This window comes from Caloenas nicobarica, chromosome 1, assembly GCF_036013445.1.
Source record: "Caloenas nicobarica isolate bCalNic1 chromosome 1, bCalNic1.hap1, whole genome shotgun sequence".
Classification (NCBI taxonomy): Eukaryota; Metazoa; Chordata; class Aves; order Columbiformes; family Columbidae; genus Caloenas; species Caloenas nicobarica.
The window spans coordinates 139,304,902-139,315,104 of record NC_088245.1 but is presented as its reverse complement, the minus strand read 5'-3'; the positions used below and the strand labels follow the sequence as shown (position 1 = coordinate 139,315,104).

The 10,203-nt window shown below is 51.7% G+C and overlaps 1 protein-coding gene across 2 annotated transcripts in view; it reads left to right on the top strand.

The window, feature by feature from the left end:
• The first annotated feature begins 1,065 nt into the window (after positions 1-1,065).
• The window catches only part of LOC135991885 (galactosylgalactosylxylosylprotein 3-beta-glucuronosyltransferase 1-like), a 32,845-nt gene continuing 23,707 nt past the window's right edge, over positions 1,066-10,203 (top strand). For both annotated transcript variants that reach the window (XM_065640727.1, XM_065640717.1), the window contains exon 1: positions 1,066-1,169. The gene's annotated coding sequence lies outside the window, so the exon portion shown is untranslated. The remainder of the gene's footprint in view (positions 1,170-10,203) is intronic.

Sequence of the window (10,203 nt, the reverse complement as noted above, 5' to 3'; positions counted from 1 at the left end):
GCTGAGGTATGATAGTCCTCACTTCTCCTTCTGCTCTCTGTGCATTCAGCCCCAGAGAGCTGACTGAGATGCTGAAGAGCTGCTTCATGCACACACCTTGAAGCAGCATGGTGACTTTATGGCTGGGAGACACATCTCACATTGGAGGCAGGCAGGGAAAAACCACAGCAGGCCCGTCTTCTGCTCACACAAAACCTGCTCCTAGGCAGAGGTTGCCAGACAAAATGTTGGCTGTGGCTGCTTATGTGGCCCGTGCAGGAAATCACCCAGTGGCCGCTGCAATGGGAAGCGGTTGCACTGACACTCCTTGCTCAGCTCAGAGCTAGAAGGGAAACTGAGGCACACATCAGCGATGTTAGCCATCAAGTAGCAAGTGGGGCAACAAAACCCAGAACCATTGTGGCACCCAGGTTTGGGCTGTACCCCATAGGTTGCCTCATTCTTAGTCCACCATGAGGGTCTGTAGGGATGGCAGGCAGCTCCTCCTCGGAGCAGCCAGAGCTTCATCAGGGACTGAGAAATCGGTCCAGCACCCGGTCAGTAGCAAAGCGAGTCCCCCTGGAGAGACAAAACAATCCCGCTCCCTCGCCTTCAGCGGGGAAAGCACCGGCCGGGCCCGGGGGAGGAAAACTTTCCCCTTCGAGGGAAAGGGCCGCGTTCCCTGCCCCTTCCCCACCGCCGACCGCGACCCCGCGTTGGGCGGCGCGACGCTCCCGGGCGCGGCGCTCCGGGCGGCGGGGTCAGCGCTGCGGCGGTGCCCGGCCCCGCTCGCCTTCCCCCCCGGGCCCGGCTCGGGTCGCCTTCTAGCCGCTCCTTCCCTCCTCGCCGGCTCCGCTCTCGCCCCTGCCCCGCTTAAGGTGGCCCCGCGGGATGCGCGGCGCGCAGCAGCCGGCTGCGGGCGGCCCTCGGCGCTCCCCCCACCCCCGGCACAGGGTGGCCTTAAATCGGCTCCGCGCCGCGCGTAGCCGCATCGTCGGCGCCGTCTGAAGGCGGTCGCCGCCATCCACTGGCAGCGCCGACGGGCCGGTCCCGGTACCGCGGCGGCAGGGCCGGCGGGGAGGACACACCTCCGCCCGGCGGCGGGCGATGCTCCCCCGGCAGCCCCCGGTGCGGTGCCGCCCCGCGCTCGGCGCCCCGGCATCTCCGCCGTGACCGGCGCATCTCGCCAGGTAAGCGGGAGGCCCCCAGGCACCGGAGTTTTGGGGGTGGGGGGAGCGCCAGGGATGCAGGGGTGACCTTGCGGTTCCCCGGGTGCCCAGCGCTTGGCGCTGAGAGGGGTACGCTGCCCCGGGACCAGCAGCCGGGTCCCCAAACTTCACCCGTGCTCAGCGTCCGAACCGGCTCCGCGCTTCGTGGGGAGTCCCTGTCCTTGCACCCCTCTCTTCCCGCGGCCCGAGCACCTTCCAGAAGAGCAACATCCCGCTGCCAGACTGGAATTTTCCAGCTGTGGGGTGATGCCCCCAGTCCCGGGGTCTATCCACCCGTGGCTGCAGCAGCAGCCGAGTCAGCGCCGGAGGGGATCTCCAACTAGGTTACCCAGACGCGGGTGCCGGGCACTCCGCTGCCCCCCGAGAGGTTTTATTGCGCCTCTCCGTGACAGATACCGAGGAAGCCGAAGGACAGGCAGGCGACGGGGTTTGTGAGTGGTCACACAGAGCCCAGGTGGGGACCGACCCTGAGTGAGCATCCCCATGAGGAGGAGCTGGGGGACTCTCTGGTAAGAGGTGGACTGGGATAGGGCAAGAGCAGGAGGGCTGAGGAAGGTCTCTGCCCCTTTTCACCCCTGCCTGGTGCACGGGTGTCTGTCGAGGGATGCACTTGCTGGTTTTCTGAAGCAGAGTTTGGGGTGGATGTTCCTAGGTGAGTTCGAAAGTGCTTTTTCTCACCCTCCTGCTCTTGCCACTCGTCCATCCAGCCCGGGGCCAAGGGATAGGACAGGCAGACTCAGCAGCTGGTGCATGAGAGGGAGGAAAAACCCCAGGTGCTGCAAATCTGGAGGGAAGTAGCTGGTTGCTCAGTAACTCCTCAGACAAATCTGCCAAGGCACAATTTATGTGTGCTTGGGCAAAGGGGTGTTTGGATCAGCGGGGCAGCACCAAGCATCACCATAGCAGAGCAATAATGACAAGCAATAAATACCCATCTGGCAACTCGAAGCCTGCGCAGGTCAGCAAGGAGTGGGGGAGCACGAATGATGCAGCCTCTGCAGGTGTTTTCGGCTCCTTTCCTGGACTCAGAGGAGGCCTCCTTGTGCAAAGCATGTATGTGGAGAGTACAGCAGGGTACGGTGGCTTCACACACAAGTCTGATCACCCACCTCTGCTCAGGCTCAAATCTCGTCTGGTGTAAAAGGGAAATATGGGTGGTGACGTTCATGCCTTACATCCCTGGTCTGCCAGACAGCCTCAGACAAGACTAGGAACAGGGGCCAGATAGCGAGTTGAGAGACAGGTGCACAGAGACAGCAGGATGGGCCGATCCTCACAGAAGGGAGGCCATCATTACTCTGAAATGAGATATCTTGGTAGGACATTATGGGGAGATCAGTCTCAGGTAATAGAGAGGGTTACAGGGCAGTAGGGGGGCACTGGCAAAGCTGCATGTGACAGCCTGTGTCACATCTGTTTGCAGCCATGTGTGCTGCCAATCCCCCTCTCTCTGTGCCTCGAAGCAGGATGCAGGGGCTGGGATCACTGTCGGTCGGTGCCTGCTCCATGATGTCCTGGAAGTTATCTGTTCGTGGGCACGCCTGGGACACAGACCCTATGTGAGCGCCAGCAACCAAGCACACACTATGCCAGGAGCCCAGTGGCTGTGATTCCTCCCCTCCTTCCCTCCTGAGAGCGACTTCAATATCACTTTCAGGGCACTTCAGTCTGCACTGAATTAAGGCTCTGCAGGACAGTTAATGTAGATGCACTGAGCAGCTAATGTGTAGTATCGGGTATTTCAGGAATCGGATGAGATCAAATTAAAGCTTTTGGTTTCTTTGACGTTTTCAGTTTAGTAATAATTACAATAATTGATAAACCATTTATGCAACCTTGCAATCCCAAAGTGATTCAACCTGCTGACACAGAGCACAGCTGAGATGCAGCCACCTTTACAACGGAGGGCCTCAGCCTGACTTGCAAGGCACTTAGCAGCCGCGGGATAGAAAGTAAAGCAATTGGGCTGAGGACACTTGCTCCCATGGCAAGGATTTTTAATGAACAAGGCTCCGGCACCTTTGGGCTTTGTTATGGTGTCATTTCGGAAGACTGTTGCCTAGGGAGCTGTACAGAGCTATAGAGCAGCTAAATGTATGCAAAAGAGAATATACTTCCACAATGTACAGCCCTTAAATTCACATTCTTGCCATGTTTTGGGAACGTCTTTGTGACTAGTGCTTGTGTTCTCTGATGGCATCTTCCCTGCAGAGTGTCCGAGGTGGACAGCTCAAAGTGTGTCTCCTGTGTACCCAGCATCCTTTCTTCTTGCCTGCAAAGCACCCATAGAGGTGCTTTCTGGCAGGGAACTTTGCCTCAGCAGCAGGCCAGGAGATGTCCTCAGGGTCTGAGAGCAAAGTCGTACCTAGGAGGCAGCTTGCTGGCAGGAGCCTGGAGCGGATTCACTCCAGCCATATCCCTGGATGGCTTTCCTCCCCTCTTCACCACACTAATCACCTGCACACCCCCTGTTTCTCAGTGCGTTCATGGCTCTAGCCCCTGCTGCCCGGCTCCCTCAGGGTGCTGGTGCTGCAGGCACAGTCACCTCCAGCTTCCCACTGATGCCTTGGGAGGCAATGTTGCTGTCCCAGCAGTGAGGAGCCACCCCACAACCCTATCCACCTCCTGGGGCTTCTTCAAAGGCCTCTTCTTCCTCCTCTTCAGCACTCCCAGTTGTCTTTCCTATTCCCAATATTTGGGAGCAACAAAGAGATCTCCTGACATATGCTGCAAACCTTCATATACATGCCTACGAGGGATGAGATATTTGATAGGCTCCAAAGATGCCCTTTACTGAGCATGCAAAATTGCTCTGGGAAAGCTCTGCAATTATTCTGCAGGATGTACACAGGAAAGATGATATCTGTCCCCTTCCTCCTTGTATTTAATTGTTCCTAATAAAAGAAGAAGCCTAAAAAGGTAGTAATAAGCCAGACTGGAAGCTGGGTCCTACACCTGCAGGGCCCTGGAGAAGACTAGAATTGCTCTGCCCTTTTTGCTCCTGGCTTTTCTGTCGAATAATAAGCATTATGCTCGTCCGCACTGCTTTCCCATCCTGAGATCTCAAAGTACTCCGCATACGTGATTAAGAGCACTCCCTGCCCACATACAGAGCTGTTTGTCAGGATGACTACCCCCACTTACAAGGGAGACATTGCAGCTGATAGCATCAGAGCTGAAACAGCCCCAGATCGTCTGTCTCCCAGGCAAGGCCCCTGCATCTCTGAGAAGCACTTGCTGGGAAACAGCTCATCCTAACAGGACTGCGATTTAAAACCTACCAGTACCGTAAGAGACCAATAAATACAGCGTGTGGATGAGACCTGTGGCTGTTGTCACCCTCCTCTCGGGCATGACTGTCTAAAGCCTGCCATTCGAAAGGGACACTGGTCAGACCCCACCAATTCCTCCAGGCTGGGGTATGCCTCCAAACAGCAACCTCACCCATGGTCAGCACACTTATAAAAACTCAGTCCTTCCTCCTTTCATGCTGTTTCAAGATGTGCAGGCTCATAATTAAGAGCTTGAAGTCTCTTCTATCTCACTCTCATGTGACATGAGTGTTCCCGAAGGTCTTTCTTAAGAGCTCAAATTTATCTACTTTGCCAATGTTCCCAAGTGTTCAATCAACTGCCTTGTTGGCTTCCTCCGCTGTGCGGTGCAGGGGGTTGTCTGAGATCCTTCCCCCTGAGATAAAAACATTGCACTCTGCAAATTCGTCAAATTTATAAAATGTGAGCTAGGTTTCCTCAGGAGACACAGCTTCCCAGGGCTGTGACACAGAGCTGGGATCTGCAGCCCCAGCACAGGGACCTTTAGATTTTGCTTGCTGTTCATCCCTCCTCTGAGCAGGTAATCCCACAACTGCCTGATGCACATAGAGAGATGCGTTAATATGGGGCTAGTTAGCTCAGGGAGATAAATGAGGAAGGACATCGGGGTGCAAAACAAAGCAATCAACAACATAGAACAGGGAGAACAAATGCTTCTCTATATATCTTTTAGTAGATGAGCTGGATTGCATTCAGGAAAAGGTGAAAGGTAGCAACTTGATGATGATAAAAGTAAGCATTTTCCCGTGCTGTGCATAGTGACATGTGGAACTCGCTGCTACAAGATGCTGCTAGTGCTGAGTGTAGGATTCGGGAAAAGAGGAGACATTTTGATGGATAGTAGATCATCCATCACTGGACAGGACAGTCCATTTGAAATAGATCTAAATCTTCAGGCTTCAACCTCTCACAATTGTCTAGCATAGGATTTCTTGTACCTTCCGACAGGCACAACATTGATCAATGTAAGAGACAGAGGACAAAAGAAGACAGACATGCTTGAGTGAAGATCACTGGGGCATATTTTCATTTCCATGCAGGAGCAAAAAATATGTGTTTTCCAGCCTGTGTGCTGACACTTAACTCTCACAGGTTTGTGTTTTTGTCAGCTGGAGCAGGTTCAGGTTAAGTTCTGATGAGATTTGAGCTGGTCCAGTGGTGCTTAGGCTAACACTTCCCCTGCCTGTGCTGTTGATTTTAATAGACTGCCAGCACCCTGGCAACTTGGTGTTATGCTGGTTTATGAATAATGCTGCATTACAAAAGAAAATGGTATTGACTTATTCTTTGAATGTTACCTCTTGGCAAAGAGACCAAGGGCATTTATTCCCAGTACAGCCAGACTCTAGCCAAGCAAAGTGCTGGGATTACTTGGAGCTGAACGGGGTTAGCAGTCAGACAGTATCAGCTCTGGATAAAAGATTTTAGAGCAGCAATGTTGTCTCATTCTGTAAGTTCACGGTGGGTTTGTGTGTGGGAGTACAGGGCACGTGGGAACTGCGTTTTGCTGGCAAAGCAGGATTGCTCCTCGGCAGTCCTTGTATGGGAGAACTGGGAAGAAAAGCCAGGGAGCAGGCAGGCAGCATTAGCTTGCAGACCCTGCTTCCCCTGAGGTGATGCTCCCCATGCAGCATCGCAGGGCAGCCTGGCTCCTGGAGACACCATCTCTAAGGGCAGGGGTAGAGATGTGGTTTTAGCAAGGTCCTCTGTGTCCAACAGAAATCTCCCAGTACCTCTTTCTAGAAACAGCAGCGTTTGATCCTTGCCTGGCAGGAGTAGAAGTTGCTAGCTCCTCTCCCCATTCATGCTCCAGTCATTAAAATAGGATAGCTAATATTCATCTCGCCCTAAGCCTTCCTCATTCCAAAAGCATGCTAAAAAACCCAGCTGTAAGGACCTATTTCTCCTACGACTGGCAGATTAAATTTGTTATTATGGTTATGTCCATAGCTACAGGTCATGCAACAGTGCTGGGCTCCCTGAAAGCCCTGTCTGCAACTACAGCAATAGGAGCGCCGTTCATCAGGGCAGAACTGCGCAAAGCGCCACCTCCGAGGCCAGTGCTGGGCGAACCCAGGTGGCAGCAAGGGATCTTGTCCCCTCTGCAGTGCTGGAGTGTCTTCCTCACTGGGGTGGTCCAGCCTAGTGTGTTCGCTGGCTCCCCTCTCCCCTTTCTCCTGTACGGATCGCTGGGGCGATCTTAGCTTTCTCCCTCCTGATATCCCATCCCCTGGATCCTTCCCTCCTGCCGCCCTTCCCCCAGCCCAGATCCACACAAAGGTGAAAAGGAAGGAGGCGCCGATGACTTTCCTGTATCTGCCAGCTTCCCTCTCCACCTCTGACATGAATGAGGCCCTTCATGTTCTCCTCTTGAGCAAACACAGATGCTTTTGTTTTATGGGCTGGTGGGATGGGATGGAATTAATAAATCAGAGCGCCAGTGCTGTGCTGCCACATTCCTGCAATTTCAAGGCAAGATCACACACACAAAAAAAAAAGGAGAAGCAAAATAGGCAATCTCTTCAGAGAAAGCTCAGATGCTCTGATTGTGCCTCCTGCTTGCTGTCCTACTTGGTCTCCTGCTCCCTTGGCCTTGTTCAATCCCGCTCCTCTTTTCTCCCATTCCCCTTTAACCTCATCTCTTCTCCTGTTCCCTCTCCTTCCCTCAGGAACCACTTTCAGTCACACCTTAACATCTCACCTACACCCATTTTTATTTCCTAAACTTTTTGTCTGTGCTTCCCTCACCCCCACACTACACTACGTTCCACTCAAGGCTCGTGCATTCACATATGAAGTTAAATGTTCCTTGTGCAAGTCGAGGAGCCAGGAACTCCTCAGCTCTTATATTGTGGACCAAAATGGCATTTTTTTGCCCAGCTCTTCCCTGCTTCAGTTTCTCCGCTTAAGGGGAATGGTGCTGCCTGAATGGTTCAATGAACGACTTTGGGGATAATAAAACACCAAGTATTACTGTTCTCCTCTCAGACATGCTATTTAAGAGTGTTCCTGTGGGCAAAACTAGTTCCTGCCCCAGGAATGGCCCTCTTTCTCCTTGAAGGGTAACCGGAAATACTTTGCCAGGCTTTGCCTAAAATGAATTCTTTTGATCCAAATAACAAGTTTTTAGCATCTCTACTTGGCTACCATCAGATGGTAAGGGGCTAGGCAATCTTTTTTTCCTCCCCTGTAATTAGCTACCAGTATGTTGGGTTTCAGGAGGGCAATGCAAACCATGTGGTTTGTAAAAGCAACTGTCAAGAGGCTGAGACGCTTTTTACTCACTGCAAGGGTTTGGGGTTTTTTGTTGTTTTTTTGTTGTTGTTTGTTTGGGGTTTTTTATTGTTGGGGGTTTTGGTGTTGCTTTTTGTTGGGGTTTGTTTATTTGTTTTTTCTAACGAGCTTAGGCACTTGAAAGTCATTTCCCCAAGTGCTTATACATTATTGTGCTCATTTTACCTGTGGGCCAACTGAGGCACTGAAGCAGGTGAAGTGATTTGCCCAGATCCGTACACTTACACATTGTTGAAGCTAGAAAAAGAACCAAGAAATCTTGTTTCACAGTTGAGTGCTTTAACCTCTGGCCTCAGAGGAGGCCGGCAAAGACCTTTATCTTGTTTAGATGAGTGGATAGTCATTCAAAGAGGATGCTGGGGCAAGGGTATCTTTCTGTACTAATACGTGTCTTAATGAGTCCTGTTGCTAAGCGGCTTCAGTGATAGATCTTGCATCTTCTTCACTAAGCATTGAAATAATTTTTTAATCATTAAAGCTAATATAGAATCCTCAGAAACATTCAAATCTCACAGCAGGGGCTCAAATTAGCAAGCAAACAGAAACCAAATCCTGATTATCCCTATGCACCTCTACAAAGCCCACAGGCAGCATCTGCTGAAGTCAGACATGAGCCCGGCTGAGCTGGATCGCAGGCTGGGCAGGGCAGTCTGAGGCGAGCCAGCAAATCCTTCTGCTCCAAGGTCCACAGCAAGTTTCTTTCTTCCCTCAGACATGCATGCCAGCCCCGCATCTCTGCGGAGCAATAATTAAGCAGGTAGGGGCCTTAATAGCTGACTCCACGTAGCTGAGGGGTCCCCTGGCAGATCTTAGGAAGGAGAAATCATTTGCATTTTGGCAAGTGCTATCAAGTGGGACATCTCAACCTGGCCAGCATTTCTGATCCACCCCACTTATTATTTTTTTCCCCTTGGAACCACCTCCTCTATCCTACTCCAAACAATCTCTTGCAGCTTCTGTTTTGTCAACAACTAGATATTTCAGATGTCCTCTCCAGCCCAGCCCTCTGCGCTGCCTTCATTCACACATCTCCCCTCCACCCTTAGCTACCAGCACCTCTTGCACTGTTGCAGCCCACAGGCTTCTCAATAGCTCCTCCAGTAATCCCAGTGTATTTCTCATTCTGGTTAGCAACACTCATGCTGTTTCCTGTTTTCCTCAAACCTACGGTGCTCAGCAGCATGTTATCAAATGATAGCAGGAGCTTTCTTTAGAGCAGAAGTTATGTTTCTGACTTCCATGTTAGAACAGGACTCTTGGAGCATTAAGGAAAATGCAACAAATCTCTTGTTACTTGATATGCATCAACAGCTCCATTACAAGGGAAGGCACAGGACACTGCTAAACACTTTGCTAAGATCCAGGCGTCACTGCTGACCTCTAAGCTAAGAAGAATTTTGTGGGTGAATATAGTTTGCTCCAAAGGATTGTCTGGGAAAGAATAATTAAAAATTGCACCTAGCGCCTCCAAGAGCCTTCGTGCGTGGTGCTTCCATTTCTTGTCACCCTCTTGAGAACAAATCCAGTACTGTTCATGTACCACGATCAATCTTCCTGCTTGCACTCCCAGTCACATTAGCCTGCTAGACAAACTCCACACACTTCATCCCACCTAATAGCCTCTTCTGGAGGTGCTGCAGAAGACCCCCATGGCTCTCCTGTCAACACCTACTCCCATTCAGCAGTAGATAAGCTGCCATCACCAAGTTTGGTTCATAGAATCATAGAATAGTTTGGGTTGGAAGGGACCTTCAGAGGTCATCTAGCCCAACCCCCTGCCATGAGCAGGGACATCTGCAACTAGATCAGGTTGCTCAGAGCCGCGTCCAGCCTGGCCTGGAATGTCTCCAGGGATGGGGCATCTACTACCTTCCTGGGCAACCTGTGCCAGTGTTTTACCACTCTCGTTGTAAAAAATTTCTTCCTCATGTCCAGCCTGAATCTCCCCTCCTTTAGTTTAAAACCATTACCCCTTGTTCTATTGCAACAGGCCCTGCTAAAAAGTCTGTCCCCATCTTTCTTATAGGCACCTTTAAATTACTGAAATACCACAATAAGGTATCCCTGGAGCCTTCTCCAGGCTGAACAACCCCAACTCTCTCAGCCTGCCCTCATAGGTGAGGTGTTCCACCCCTCTGATCATTTCTGTGGCTTCCTCTGGCCCCTCTCCAACAGGTCCATGTCTTTCCTGTGCTGAGGGCTCCAGAGCTGGACACAGAACTCCAGGTGGGGTCTCACCAGAGCAGAGTAGAGGGGCAGAACCACCTTCCTCAACCTGCTGGCCACGTTCCATTTGATGCAACCCATCCAGCAATCCAAGCCACACTTGAATTGTATCCCCATGGAAGTCAAACCAAGTCCTGTAGCTG